This window comes from Gadus macrocephalus, chromosome 3, assembly GCF_031168955.1.
Source record: "Gadus macrocephalus chromosome 3, ASM3116895v1".
NCBI lineage: Eukaryota > Metazoa > Chordata > Actinopteri > Gadiformes > Gadidae > Gadus > Gadus macrocephalus.
The window spans coordinates 25479488-25493947 of NC_082384.1; the positions used below are offsets into that span (position 1 = coordinate 25479488).

Consider the following 14460-nt stretch of genomic DNA (forward strand, 5'->3'; position numbering starts at 1 on the left):
CCGCCCGGTGAATACAGAGACAGAGTGGGTACGGCTCTACCCCGCCCGGCGCATAGAGACAGAGGGGTACGGTACGGCTCTGGAGAGGTACGGAACGCTCGGGGTACGGGTTCAGAGGGGTACGTCTCTAGGGAGGTACGGAGCGTTCCAGAGGGGTACGGGGCACTACACAGGGTCCACCCAGCCCCGGTGTACGACAGAGAGGGGTTCTGCTCTAGAGAGGTACGGACCTGTAGACTACTCTACATAGCATCACACCGCTGGATGCGCAGGACAAAGGTTTTGCAGAGGCCACGTTGCACGACGCAGGAAGAGGTGCACTTTGTCATGGGAAATGTGTCTGCACACGTTATAGGATAATAACATATTTAAATAAATATTTTTTTATCTAGAAATTCCAAAAAATGCTTCAAATAATTCGGATTCGAACATCGGACTTGTTTTCGTCTCCCACATAATCTGTGACATAAGATTTCTGTGAAATATGTTATATCATACAACGTTATGAACACATGAATACGATCTCCTCGCGCAGATCCTTTGTCCCCTCTCTCACTCGCTCTCTCAACCGCTCTTTCCAACACACACACACACACACACACACACACACACACACACACACACACACACACACACACACACACACACACACACACACACACACACACACACACACACACACACACTTGGAAAACACACACACACACACACACACACACACTTGGAAAACACACACACACACACACACACACACTTGGAAAACACACACACACACACACACACACACACACACACACACACACACACACACACACACACACACACACACACACACACACACACACACAGGGCCGACGGACTGCGGGGGAAAGTGAGGCAGTTGTGGGGGGGCCCAAGGCAGAGGGGGGGGCCATGGCAAAAAAAATAAAAATAAAAAAATAAAAAAATTATCCATAGTGTTAGGAGTTGCACACGGCCACGTCCCCCCCCGTCAACAATCGCTCTCTACCCCCCCGTCAACAATTGCTGTCTACCCCCCCCCCCCCCCCCCTCAACAATTCAGCGCAGGGGGCTGGTATGGGGAATTCGGGGGGGGGGCATCAGTATACCTCTTGTATAGGGGCCCAGGATTTGGTGCAACGGCCCTGCACACACACACACACACACACACACACACACACACACACACACACACACACACACACACACACACACACACACACACACACACACACACACACACACACCATAATTGGGAGCGGTGGCCTTGAACTTGCCCCCAGCCCCCGCCCCCACCACTCTGGTAACCACCCCCCCCACCCCTGCCCTCCCTCCACGCAGACCTTCTCCTCTGCTACGTGAAAACATTTCCTTGGCAACAGTAGTGACGCCTGCCTAGCAACAAAAAGTGTTTCACGGAAGGGGTTTTTGTGTGTGTGTGTGTGTGTGTGTGTGTGTGTGTGTGTGTGTGTGTGTGTGTGTGTGTGTGTGTGTGTGTGTGTGTGTGTGTGTGTGTGTGTGTGTGCGTGTGCGTGCGTGTGTGTGTGCGCGCACACTGGTTTCTCCACGCGGTGACTGCAGACAAAGACCTGATGGTATCTTTGCACGAGGAGCAGCAGTTGCCAACGTAAGAGTCATCAATTAATGAATTAATGTCATTGACTGTTTCATCACATGTGATGAACGTCATCAGCCGAATTCCAACGCCTCTCCTGGATTCCGAGCTCTGCGCGCGCAGCCCCGCTTCACGTCCCGTGCTGCCGGCATGGGTGACGTCAGTAATGCGCAGAGACCTCCCGGGAGCAGCGGGGGTCTATTCGGAGACGTCGGTGTAGCGGGAGGCCTGGAGGCCCAGACGTTATGTTCCTCCTATGCATTACTATTACATAACATGTCCTTTATTTAGTTTCCCGGGGAACGGCCCTGTTTTTTTAATATTGATTTATAGAGGTAAAGATGAGTCCCTTCATTTCCTACAATTAACCCAACAGAGGCACTCTATTATTAAACCCCACCGCATCGAAAGCAGAAAGATCCATGTGTGGAGAAACCGACGTTATTATAAGATGGAGCAACACACGGTGGTGTTTGGCGACACCTGGAGGTGAGAGCAGGAATAAACACCGCGGTCAAAAATAAAAGGGCATCATTCAGGACTTCCAGTAAGGGTCCTAGAGTTGATGCTGCTCAGAAGGCCATGTGGTAACCATGGGGATATTGCTGTTCGGTTGTCATACCTTTGTATATATATATTAAAATATTTGTATTTTGTAAGTCTCCATTGTGCAACTCTCCCTTGTGCGTCATTCAGCATCGACGTGTGCTGCTAAAAATAGCCTTCCTATCGTTGACGATGGGGATAAGTCACGTGGATGTCACGATGTCCAGCTCCCCTCCCTCTCTCTGTTAAGCCCTCCTTCCGACCATTTGTTTTCTTCGACCACATTCATTCATTCACGTTCATGTTGTGATGGAAACATGAGTACGGTCCCTAACCAATTGGTTACCTCTAGTTCCAAGGTCACTCATCACGTAACGTGATCCCCGTTGTTCAGATCACCTGTAGACACCGGTGTGACTGCATACCTGCAGCATGTTGGTCTTCTTCTATTGTTACGAGTTGATAACACAACTTTGAATGCATATATAAACTATTGATAGTGCAATCTAACTCATATCTTGATTATCCAACTCTTGAAAGCAGGCTGTTGGATAACAACCAACCTGCAGGTTCCAATGATTCGTATTAATGATTATAGTTATGTGTTCCCAACCTTTCTGTCATGTGCGTTATGACGTTGTGGTCGTGATGTAAACTGGACCAAGGTTCCGGTCAGAGGAATGCAGCTGATTCGGTTTGCTTCCCCTTTACAGTTATTATTTTGTTCCACAATGACGTGAGGGATCTAACGGCGTCAAACGTTCTTTATATTCTCTGTGAGCACAACCAAAGCAGCACCCAATTGAAGCAGGGGATTTAGCACAAATTATTAGTGATTAGTTATTACAGTATATTCACTACAAAAACATTTGTAGTGAATATACAAATGTTTTCTTTTACTATAGATGTTTTTTATGAATTTTAATTTACTTGTAACTGTTTTTTATCATTTTAATTTCTGTCTATAGGCCTATGTTGTGAGTGTAATATTGTGAGTGTACATATGATATTTGTTGCTGCCAGGACTCCCTCGAAAAAGAGGTTTTTAAACTCAATGGGACTTTCCTGGTTAAATAAAGGTCAAATAAAATAATAAAAAAAAAAAATTTCAATTATAGAACGATGCCTTTCGATTTATAATATTCTTTTCAATTCTCTTCAAAACACAGATCAAACCGCACAAAATTACTAAAACGAAATGAAGGGAATGGGAGGGGTTAATGCGTGGCTAACAAAAACCTAACCTAACCTAACCTATCCCCAACCCCACCCCTAACCCCAACACCAACCCTAACCCTAACCCCAACCCCAACCCCACCCCTAACCCTAACCCCAACCCCACCCCTAACCCTAACCCCAACCCCAACCCTAACCCTAACCCCACCCCTAACCCTAACCCCTTAACAGCCCAGCCCCAGCCTCCCTTCCAGGCCCTGGAGAAGACCCGACCAGGCGCCTCTCCTCCGGTCCGGCCTGCCTGTTCCCCAGCGGGGGGAGAGGCGTCCCGGCCTCCTCTCCCCGGGGACCCGTACCCGTGGCGCTGACGCCCGCCACGGGCCCTTCTCTGCCCCGTGGGGCCGGGCCGAGCGCCTGGACGGGGAGCCACTGAGGCGGGGTCTTACAGTCTGGCCGGCCGTCGGTGTTTCGACCGGGGCTGACCTCTAGAGGGCCGGGGGGGGCAGGGGGAACCCCCAGCCTGCCGCTCAGCCACGCCCGGGCCCTCCATCGCTGGAGAGCCCGAGGCCGCCTGCACTGGGGCTCCCAGGCCGACCGCTGTGGGGCCCAGCCTGAGTGCAGGAGAGGCCGCGGTGGTTGGGCTGATGATAGCAGGGGATCAGAGCCAAGGGCTGTCAGTGGAGCCCTGGGAACCAGAGAGGGGGTCCCCTCTGGAGGGCTCCGTCCAGAGAGAGGGCCCCCTCTGGAGGGCTCCTTCCAGAGAGAGGGCCCCCTCTGGAGGGCTCTGTCCAGAGAGAGGGTCCCCGCTGGAGGGCTCCGTCCAGAGAGAGGGGCCCCTCTGGAGGGCTCCGTCCAGAGAGAGGGTCCCCTCTGGAGGGCTCCGTCCAGAGAGAGGGGCCCCTCTGTGGGGCTCCTTCAAGAGAGGGGGTCCCCTCTGGAGGGCTCCTTCCAGAGAGAGGGGCCCCTCTGGAGGGCTCCGTCCAGAGAGAGGGGCCCCTCTGGAGGGCTCCGTCCAGAGAGAGGGGCCCCTCTGGAGGGCTCCTTCCAGAGAGAGGGTCCCCGCTGGAGGGCTCTGTCCAGAGAGAGGGTCCCCTCTGGAGGGCTCCGTCCAGAGAGAGGGGCCCCTCTGGAGGGCTCCGTCCAGAGAGAGGGGCCCCTCATCTTTGCTCCTTCAAGGAGCAAAGATGAGACGTCGTTGTGTGGTGAGAACTGATAGAAAATCGTAAACAACAACAATCGCCGGTGGGGAGAAGCCAGTTTTTTCCATTGACTGGAAGCCTGCTTTATTTATTGTAGGTTACAAAAAATAAAGAAAATGGCGGCATTGTTGTTGTTATCGATTTTGTATCAGTTCTCACCACACAACGACGTCTCATCTTTGCTGCTTAAATGTCGGTATGTAATGGTATGGAGTTATTGAAACTTACTACGTGTAAAAAAGACTAGAAATTTAATGTTTATTTTTAAGCCTCGAAAGTTGCACTGGGTGCCTTTAAGCCACCCGTTGTATAAAATAAAATATCCACATGGTTAATATAATATCGACGATAAAAGATATGCTTGGAGAATGTGTGATATGATAGTAGTTCAAACTAGAATGCGTTTCGTCCTAACGAACTGACGTAGTAAAAAGTAGTCCAATTTGGCAGCGCCACCTGCACGTGCGCCATGTTCTGACCTGAGCAGCTGAGCTAATCACCGACCAACTGAGACCAACTGAAACGAAGCCGATACGGAACGTAAACTGTGATTCTGAAAAAAGTATAAAGGTAACCGAAATTAGGTTTTCAGATTATTGAAGATACAAGTGTGTTATTTGTTAAATAGTTTGAACGAAGGTTAACGTTGAAAATGTAACATGTTACGATGTCAGAGAAGGCGACGACCGTCCGCCCATTGACTTGCCGAAAAAAAAAAAAACGCCGAAAAAGTGTAGTTTAAAAAGTTGAAAGAGTTGAAAAACGCCGAGAGGTAGCCATCATGCCGTTAAAGAGCTGGACGTTTTGATAGTTGAATGGTTTCTGTAGCTGAAAGTATGCATAAGAAGTATGCCTAAGAAGAACAGTAGCCGAGATGTGCTTGCAGTAGCAAACACACTTATAAGTTGGAACTATACAATATGTTGAACATTGTTGGTTGCAGGCGACCAACGCAGGAACCCAGAACGAGAAAAGACGACAGGGGGAAGATTTTCATCAGTATTCGGTGAGTAGACTTAGTACTAACGTGTTCCTTTTATGCACCCCCTTGTTAAGCCAAGGGGGTATATGGATATAATATATATCTCTTTTAAGTGGCGCCTTAGAAAATGTCTTGAGTGTTATAAAAGAAACAGTTAGCATTATGGTACTCTTCTATATAATTTTCAGTCCGATGATACAACTGAAATCTCAACATCCAAACTTTAGAAAGATTCTTTAAATGAGCTTATTTCAGTAGCAGTCTCAAAAATGGCATAGATTAATATGTTGACGATCATATAAGACAAATGACCACGTTTAGAATGGATCGTAAAATAAAAGTATGCATCTTGTCTTCACGAGGTTCAGGTAATACGGGATCAGTCCATGGCTCAGAGCCAGATGCGGGTTCGATGTTTGGTTTTCATTTACCCCGTAATCGGATTGATCAACAGAATTGAACTTCATCACGGGTGTCTGTGTACGTATGTTGAGGAAAGTACCTTTACTGCAGGTCATTATTTGCTGATATTTAGCATTATAGCGAATAAGGATGCAATTAAGTTTGGAATATTCACCAAAAACCAATCCAATTCGAGGAGAAAGAAGGTCATAGCTAAGGTAAGACCTTCTATTGGTTACTGTCATAGCAGTGCCTTTGTTAATCTTTGAATGAGACTATTGTAAATTGGAACTCACTTGAGTAAAAGCTTGGTCAGGGTTTATACAGAAATTCTTAAGTTGAATTTAAAACCTTTAGACGGAATCTCATAGCATTCACAGGAGTAAAAATATCTCATAATGACGAGATAATTATCTTGTAAGTACGAGAAAATAATCTAATAATTACAAAACTATCATTATTACGAGATAGTATCGCATTATCTCCTCGAATTGGAGTTGCTGTTTAAGGCCTCGTTTATACGTAGCAGGGTATTTATAGAAACAAATATTTCCCCCCCTCCGTTTTCCAAAAAAACATTGTGCACACAGCATCGTTTTCAAAAAAGTTGTCGTTTACATCAAAACGCATAAATACGCCGTCGAGCGCCATTATAACTATGCCAAACCTATGGGCGGCAGTGTAGTAGAGCTTAAGCCCAGTTCAGACCAAAGATTCACCTTGCAACGGCTTGCAACGAGACGGTTTTAGAACGTCGCAGGGGCGGTGTGAACGGGTCGTTGCAAGCCGTTGCAAGGCGTCGCAAGGAGTCGCCAGAGATTGAACATGTCAAATCGCAAGGTCCAGTTTTAGAACGCAGCGATTTAACTATTTCTCTTCAGCCAATCACAGCACAGAACAACTTGTACGTCACGGCCTTACTCCGTCCCGGTACCGTACTGTCCACTCCAGCATACAAATATCCGAAGATGGCAGACTTCTGGTCCGAGGAGAGGGAGGAGAATTTAATTCGCTTGCTGGAGGAGCAACCTGTCCTTTACGACGTTGGCATGTTGTTGCGACATTGCGGTGGCACTTGGTGGGGTGTTTTAAAGCGTCTTAGAGTACCATATTAAGCGCTATATAAATGTCATTTATTATTATTATTATTGTTAAGTTCAACTCGTGACCGTTAACTGGTGACCATTAGCCGAATGCGTCGTTTGTTGTCGTGGCTACACCAGCTGTTGGAAATCGGGCCAGACACGTAGCTGTCCTTGCGAATGCCTCTTTGATTTGTCTTTCAATAAAATGTCAAAAACATTCCCATCTGATTCGTATTTGGAGTGTAATTGGAAGAAACTTGTCACGTAGAACCGTTTAAAGCCGAAATAAATGAAAAACGAATGCTTAAAATATGATACATTACGGGATTCAAACTCATACTATCGTGGGGGGGAATATTAATAAGATTTCATTCTGTTGTACCGTAGACCCACTAGGCCAGGGCTTTGACTTCGAACTTCGTACTTCGAATATAATTCGAATATCAAAAAATAAATCAAAATTCGAACGAATATTAGGCAGCCCTTAATATTCGAACCTGTTATGGGCAGGCCAAGAGGGAGAGACGTCGGAGAACCTGACGCAGTCTATTCATACTGTTGTAATGACCACGGCAGAGGCACTAAATTAAGTATTGATTAGACAGCGATTTATTAGAAACCCTATAAACCGTTGGAACACGTAAGACCGGTAACCATAGCAACGCCGGTAAACAAACCTCGAAAAAACCCAATCCAGGGCTGAATCCGAATACTCATACTTATAGTATGCATTTTGTAGTACGCCACAAATATAGCGCGTCCGAATGCTCAGTACGCATTGTGTAGTACGGAAAACGTTAAAGAATGCGTACTACCGCCACAGTATACAACGGTAGGTCACTACGCTATCCCACAATGCAATGGGGTAACGAACGAAGAAGAGATGGCTGACCCGACACTACCAACAGCGGCTTAGAAAGACGTCGTAGAAAGTGGCGAAAAAAAGAGACATTAAAAAAGTAAAGTAAGTAAAAAGAGACATTTTTAATTTAATAGCAACGATGACAAGACGGAAAACAGGTATCTTATCAAGGTAATTTTGCCGGCATCTGAGGGGAGATACGTCATCTCCAAACATCCGGTGGAGTTTCGGCGGTGTTCGGAAGCGTTCAGAGGCGTTCTACGCATAGCTGTAGACCGTACTACACTGTCAAGTGTAGTACGGTCAAGTAGTAGACACTGAACAGAAATAGTATGTACTAAGTATTCGGATTCAGCCCAGGTCTTACTGAAGGCATTTAATGGTCAAAATATTAATAAATATTCGAATATATTCGAATATTAATATTAATAAACAAACAAACTTCAAATATGATTTTTGGGCAAAAGTCAAAGCCCTAAGACCCACATAGAAATCTTCCGCAAAAAAAATATAAATTCTTCGTGAAAACACGAAAGGCAGCCAGATCAACTTGTGAACTTGCGTTCACAGTTGCTAGGGAAACCACCTAGCGTCGCAGCCCGTTGCAGCGCGTTGCAGCCGGTGTGAACTGCCCAGTTTTAGAATGTCGCAGCCCGTCTCGTTGCAAGGCGTCGCAAGGAGTTGCGAGTTGCAAGTCATTGCAAGGTGAATCTTTGGTCTGAACTGGGCTTTAGATCGGGCCCAGAAAATCAAGCCCGACCCGGCCCGAGCCCGTGCACGTTCTGTCCGAGCCCGACCCGGCCCGAGCCCGTGCACGTTCTGTCCGAGCCCGACCCGGCCCGAGCCCGTGCACGTTCTGTCCGCGCCCGACCCGACACATTAACCGTAATTACGAGCCCGAGCCCGATTTCAACCCGACTTTTCTTTTTAATGCATATGTAACTTTGTACACATTTGTCACTAGGCCTACTCTGCTAAATATATATGTAAGGGATAATGTGTAGAACGCCGGTCATTATCGGGAAAATAAGCCCTGAATTCAAATTGAACAGTTAGGCCTAAATGTAACAACATCCAAATACATTTTTGATGAAAATTGCAAATATTTTTTTAATTAATATATTTATGGACTTATTTTACATTTATTTAAAACAAGGCACATTTGTGTGCGGATCAGAAATTTGTTTGTGAAACTTATTTTTGTTTATGGATTTATTTTACATTTATACATACCGATATCGTGTGTGTGCATTGAAAGGTATTTGTGAGAAGAGAGTAATTTATATACAAGTCAAAAAATACATTTGTGAATCCTTCTCTGTGCATTCATTATTAATGAGACTGTTCTGACCCCATATGCTGCTATGTGCCCTCAATTGCCCCCTGGGGACAAATAACGTTGGTTTTTTTTAATTTTTAATTTTTTTAATTTTGAATATGGACATATACAGACCTACTTCATGGCCAGTCCACCAGCCATTGCTATTTGACCCATTGTTGTTATTCAGATATTGAGACAAATCATGATCACTGTCCTAAAGCGTTTTTGTGAGTCTCTTGTCTACTTCAAATGCAATTAGAAATATGGGACAGTTGCTTAATTTTGTTCATGTGCTACAGGCCGAAAGACTAAATTATAATGTAACTTACTTGCTCCTTTTAAGTATAACATTGCTTAGGGAGTCCAATGCCACTACTGAAATGGGTGGAAAGTGCTTACAACTCTCTGCTAGTTAGCGATCTATCTCTTCTCTACATGTAGTTGTGTTGCGCGATTGCTGCTGAGGGAGGTAGTCATACATACACCATTGTGTGGCGCGGCGCCACAGAATCAACATCGAGCGCCACGAATTGATTCTGTCTTTTTTTTCAATAACGCGATTTGGAAATCTAAAAATCATTCCGTCCATTCATCTCTGCATAGCACTCGTTCTCCCTGTCACACACACACACACACACACACACACACACACACACACACACACACACACACACACACACACACACACACACACACACACACACACACACACACACACACACACACACACACACACACACACACACACACACACACACACACACACACACACACACACACACACACACACACACACACACACACACACGGAGCGAGAGCGATGATGCTAACACATGAACCCACCGATGTCACCCGTCGCTTAGCAACCGGACACGCTGGGGTTGATAAGTTACCGGACTACTGTAACTACTACGGAGTGATAATATCAAAGACGTGAATCAGGCAATAAATCCAATGTCCTTGACAGCAGTAATGTTCGGTGTGCATTAAAGTACAGACGGAGTGGACCAATTGCGAACTACTGCAGCTGCTCCAAGTTAAACCCCAAACTAATCGGAAGTATTTATAGCGGACTACACCACCTATTCTATTCCGCATAGAATTGTATTCCGAACCGATTGAGGCGTATATATATATGATACTTTTCTATTCCGATTGAGCTGTTCTTCCATATCTATGCGAATCAGATGTGTCCGCATGTAAACGCGGAGTTACATGCACACTCACTGACGGCCGCGTCGCCGTGCTGCGCCTGCGCCGCTGTGCTGCGCCTGCGCTGCCCCCCCCCCCGCGCACCACACATTGGTCCTTGGTCTGTGGGAAACACTGAGTCTATTTGATTGATTCTCTGAATTGTCCCATCATGTGGTAATAACAAAAAAAGAAAGCGATACCATTGGCCCGGGGCGCACACTGTTGCGACCCGAGGGCGAATTTTCTTGCGCCAATGAAAAGCTGTCTCTGCTTGATAGACAGCAAAAAGTTAGCGAGCTTACATTGACTCCAACGTGGCCGGTGCCCCTGACTTGGAGGAGGGCTTTATTTTGAAGGACCAATAACTAGCCTAGCCCAAATCATTGACGTTCAGACGCATTTAAATGGTTGCTGGCAGTGACAAGTATGTCACACAATTAAACGAGGATAAACGCTATGTATTTTTGTTGATTTATTTCGTCTTGATAATAGTTGATTAATAGTTGGCAGATATATTCAAGTGAATATTTCACGGAGGGGCGGTGTCACACCAAATTTGTACCGGGTGCCAAATTCTGTACCGCCTACGTAATCTGTTGTCCGTTGCAGACAACTGGTTGTCCGTTGCCAGGCAGGTTTCAAAAAACAATCACGCTCATGTTGCCAAAGACGAAATAACATAAGACAGATAACGGATCGCTAGATAACACTTGTTTTTACTTTATATTTGTATTGTATTTAATTGTTTAATCGAATTTAGCTAGTAAACTGAGGGTTTAAAGTGTATCATAGTCTAGCTAGCTTGTGTTAATTTAATTTCCTTAATTTAATTTAGAGAATAGATTATAGATAGATAGATAGATAGATAGATAGGTAGATAGATAGATGGGTAGATAGATAGATGGGTAGATGGATAGATAGGTGAGCAGGTATTTACTAACTGGTAAATGTTTTTTATTAGGGGTCCAAGCCAACATTCCAAGCCCTATTGTTTTTGTTCTTATTATTGTTATTCACGTTATCCCCATAACATTTAGCTATTACTGTGTAGGGAAATATATAAATACAATACAAATATAAAGTTAGGAACGCTGATAAATGTTATTTGTAAAATAAGTGTTATTGTTGTTATTGTCCCGCTCAATGAACGAGTCCGCAAATGCTCCCACGTCATTCGACGCGATCGTCCGTTGCCAGGCAATGTTCGACGCGATCGTCTGTTGCCAGGCAGGTTTGGAATGGTTTACGTATGGATTACGTAGGCGGTGTCACGTTAAAATTGTACCGGGGGCGAAAATTGTACCGGCCTACGTCATCGTTTGTTTACATCCTGACAACCTGCCCGGCAACAGACTACGCGATGCAGAAAACATGTTTCCAAACGACGAAATAACATAATACAGATAGCGGATCGCTATCTGTATTATGATAGATAGCGATAACAATTGTTTTTACTTTATATTTGTATTGTATTTAATTGTTTAATCGAAACAATAAAAAAAATTGCCCGCGAAACGGCCGAACGCGTCAAATGACAAATGTTTTGCCCGCGAAACGGGCGATCGCGTCAAATGACGTAGGAAGGTTCTTGAAACATAATACAGATAACGGATCGCTAGATAACACTTGTTTTTACTTTATTTACTAGCTAAATTCGATTAAACAATTCAATACAATACAAATATAAAGTAAAAACAAGTGTTATCTAGCGATCCGTTATCTGTATTATGTTTCAAGAACCTTCCTACGTCATTTGACGCGATCGCCCGTTTCGCGGGCAAAACATTTGTCATTTGACGCGTTCTGCAGTTTCGCGGGCAAAGTTTTTTATTGTTTCGATTAAACAATTAAATACAATACAAATATAAAGTAAAAACAAGTGTTATCTCTATCTATCATAATACAGATAGCGATCCGCTATCTGTATTATGTTATTTCGTCGTTTGGAAACATGTTTTCTGCATCGCGTAGTCTGTTGCCGGGCAGGTTGTCAGGATGTAAACAAACGATGACGTAGGCCGGTACAATTTTCGCCCCCGGTACAATTTTAACGTGACAGCGGCACAAATTTGGCACCCGGTACAAATTTGGTGTGACAGCACCCTCTATTGACCCACCGCCACTGGATAAAAGTGCTGTTCCCGCACAGGTGTCGATAGAAACAACTAAATGTCTGTAATTTTTGGTCAATACGGTGTCCTACACTGTACTCAACAAACTACACCCGTAATGAATTGCAATTGTGTTGATCAATCCGATTGCAAAACCGAATATCCGGCGAATATCCAACCTGCTGCTCACCAGCTCAGAGAGCCATAAGAGGTCTCATGCTGACACCTAGCGGTGGCTTTTTGAACATCACTCTAAAAATGTAAAAACATTGAACAATCAAAAAGCTAGCGTTAGGGGTCAGCATGGGACCTCTCTTCTGGCCAATACTGCTCAGTAATCAAATTACAATTGATACAATTATGTATTTTATGTTTTTATACATTAGATTCTTGTCTTGTGCAGAATTAGCTCACAGTATTAGTCAATCCATAGCTGTATGTGTTCTTGTTTGGCGACACAGTGGTCTGACTGAATCCCTAAACAGGGTTGTGGTCTATGGAGTTTGAAGTCGCTCCTTCTTAGCCCTAGACCAGCGCCACCTCTTCCACCAACCCCGGGCTGCGCTGCCTCTTGAGAGGAACAGGCAGGAAGCACGAGGGGGGGTTGACCCCCCGACGCCACACACACACATTAACAGAGGGAGGAATGCAGAGGGGGGGGGGGGGGGGTCACGTGACGGGGCATCAGTCCTTTGTCTGCCTCCACCAATCGCGTGGCTGAGAGATCCCCCCATGCTCTACCCAGAGTTCCTCGCGCTGCGGCGTTCCAGTACAATAATCCCAACAACCGAACCCATAACGTCCTCCTCACACCACATAGTGCAGCGGTGCGCCGGTCCGCTACGACCGGGGGCTGCCGTGCTGGTCTGTGTGAGTCTTTTGTAGCTCCACACCAATGGAGCCTGTTGGGGCTGTGAGTGGAGCTATATCTATAACTCAGGATTAGGCTGTATTTGTGTTACTTCGGTATCACATATACTAAAATTGGAACGATACAGAGAAGATTAGCATGGCCCCTGCGCAAGGATGACACGCAAATTCGTGAAGCGTTCTATCTTTTAAGTTTTATTTCATATCGCGGCTATCATTATTAAATATTTAGTTTTGGTTTTGGGTGAAACACTGACCCCTAGTGGCGGAGTGTGTCGCTACAGCGGGGAAACCCCGCCCCCTAGTGGCGGAGTGTGCCGCTGCAGCGCTCCTCCGCTGTCCTGGACCAACGTTCACCAGGAGAGTTTACGCCAGGAGGAGCTGAGCTACTCTTTCGGAATTACTCAAATGGCCCATTTTTTCAGTAACTTTTTCCAGTCTGTAAAAACCAAAGATAAAACAATGAAATGAGTAATAATTATAACAGTAATAACAATGATAATGTTGGCTAGAACTTACAGTTACGCTGAGTTAAGTTACGCTGCCCAATCCAAATCGCCCAACTCCTGAATCGCTCCCCAATCAGCAGCCGCAAATCACCCAACACCTCGCATTCCTCTGTTTTGATCCTGCAGAAAAATACGAAAAAGCCCGCCCCCTCGCGGCCGATAAAGAAAGTTTTTTTGGACGACCCACCAATCAGCGACGAGGACGAGGACGACGACGGAGAAGCCCAAAGCGTCGGATCGAACCCCCGTCAAACCAACGCTTATATTACTTGCTTTCATTGAATTAAACAAACCATTTATTCTTGTGATTTTTATATTAAAATAATGCCATTTGTTATTGTCAACTTATTGCTTTCAATGATATCTTTTTATAATCCATTTGCTGTCAGTGTTATGAGTTTATTGAAATATTTTTTTTTTATTATTATTCTTGTGAGTATTATATTAAAAGAATGCCATTTATTGTCAACTTATTGCTTATGTATATATTTATAATCCATTTGCTGTCAGTGTTATGACTTTATTGAAATAAAACATTAATTATTATTCTTGTGGACTTTTTGCTAAAGAAGAAAAACAAACAAGGGA

The 14460-nt window shown here is 45.0% G+C and overlaps 1 long non-coding RNA gene and 1 other non-coding gene across 2 annotated transcripts; both read left to right on the forward strand.

Moving 5' to 3' along the window:
* The first annotated feature begins 4891 nt into the window (after positions 1–4891).
* LOC132453647 (uncharacterized) lies at positions 4892–14282 on the forward strand. Its single transcript, XR_009524747.1, has 3 exons — positions 4892–5106; positions 5480–5542; positions 13999–14282. It is a non-coding gene; the product is annotated as an uncharacterized LOC132453647 (long non-coding RNA).
* Positions 13449–13554, forward strand: LOC132454806 (U6 spliceosomal RNA). The gene has a single exon (XR_009525013.1). It is a non-coding gene; the product is annotated as a U6 spliceosomal RNA (small nuclear RNA).
* Positions 14283–14460: the final 178 nt, after the last annotated feature.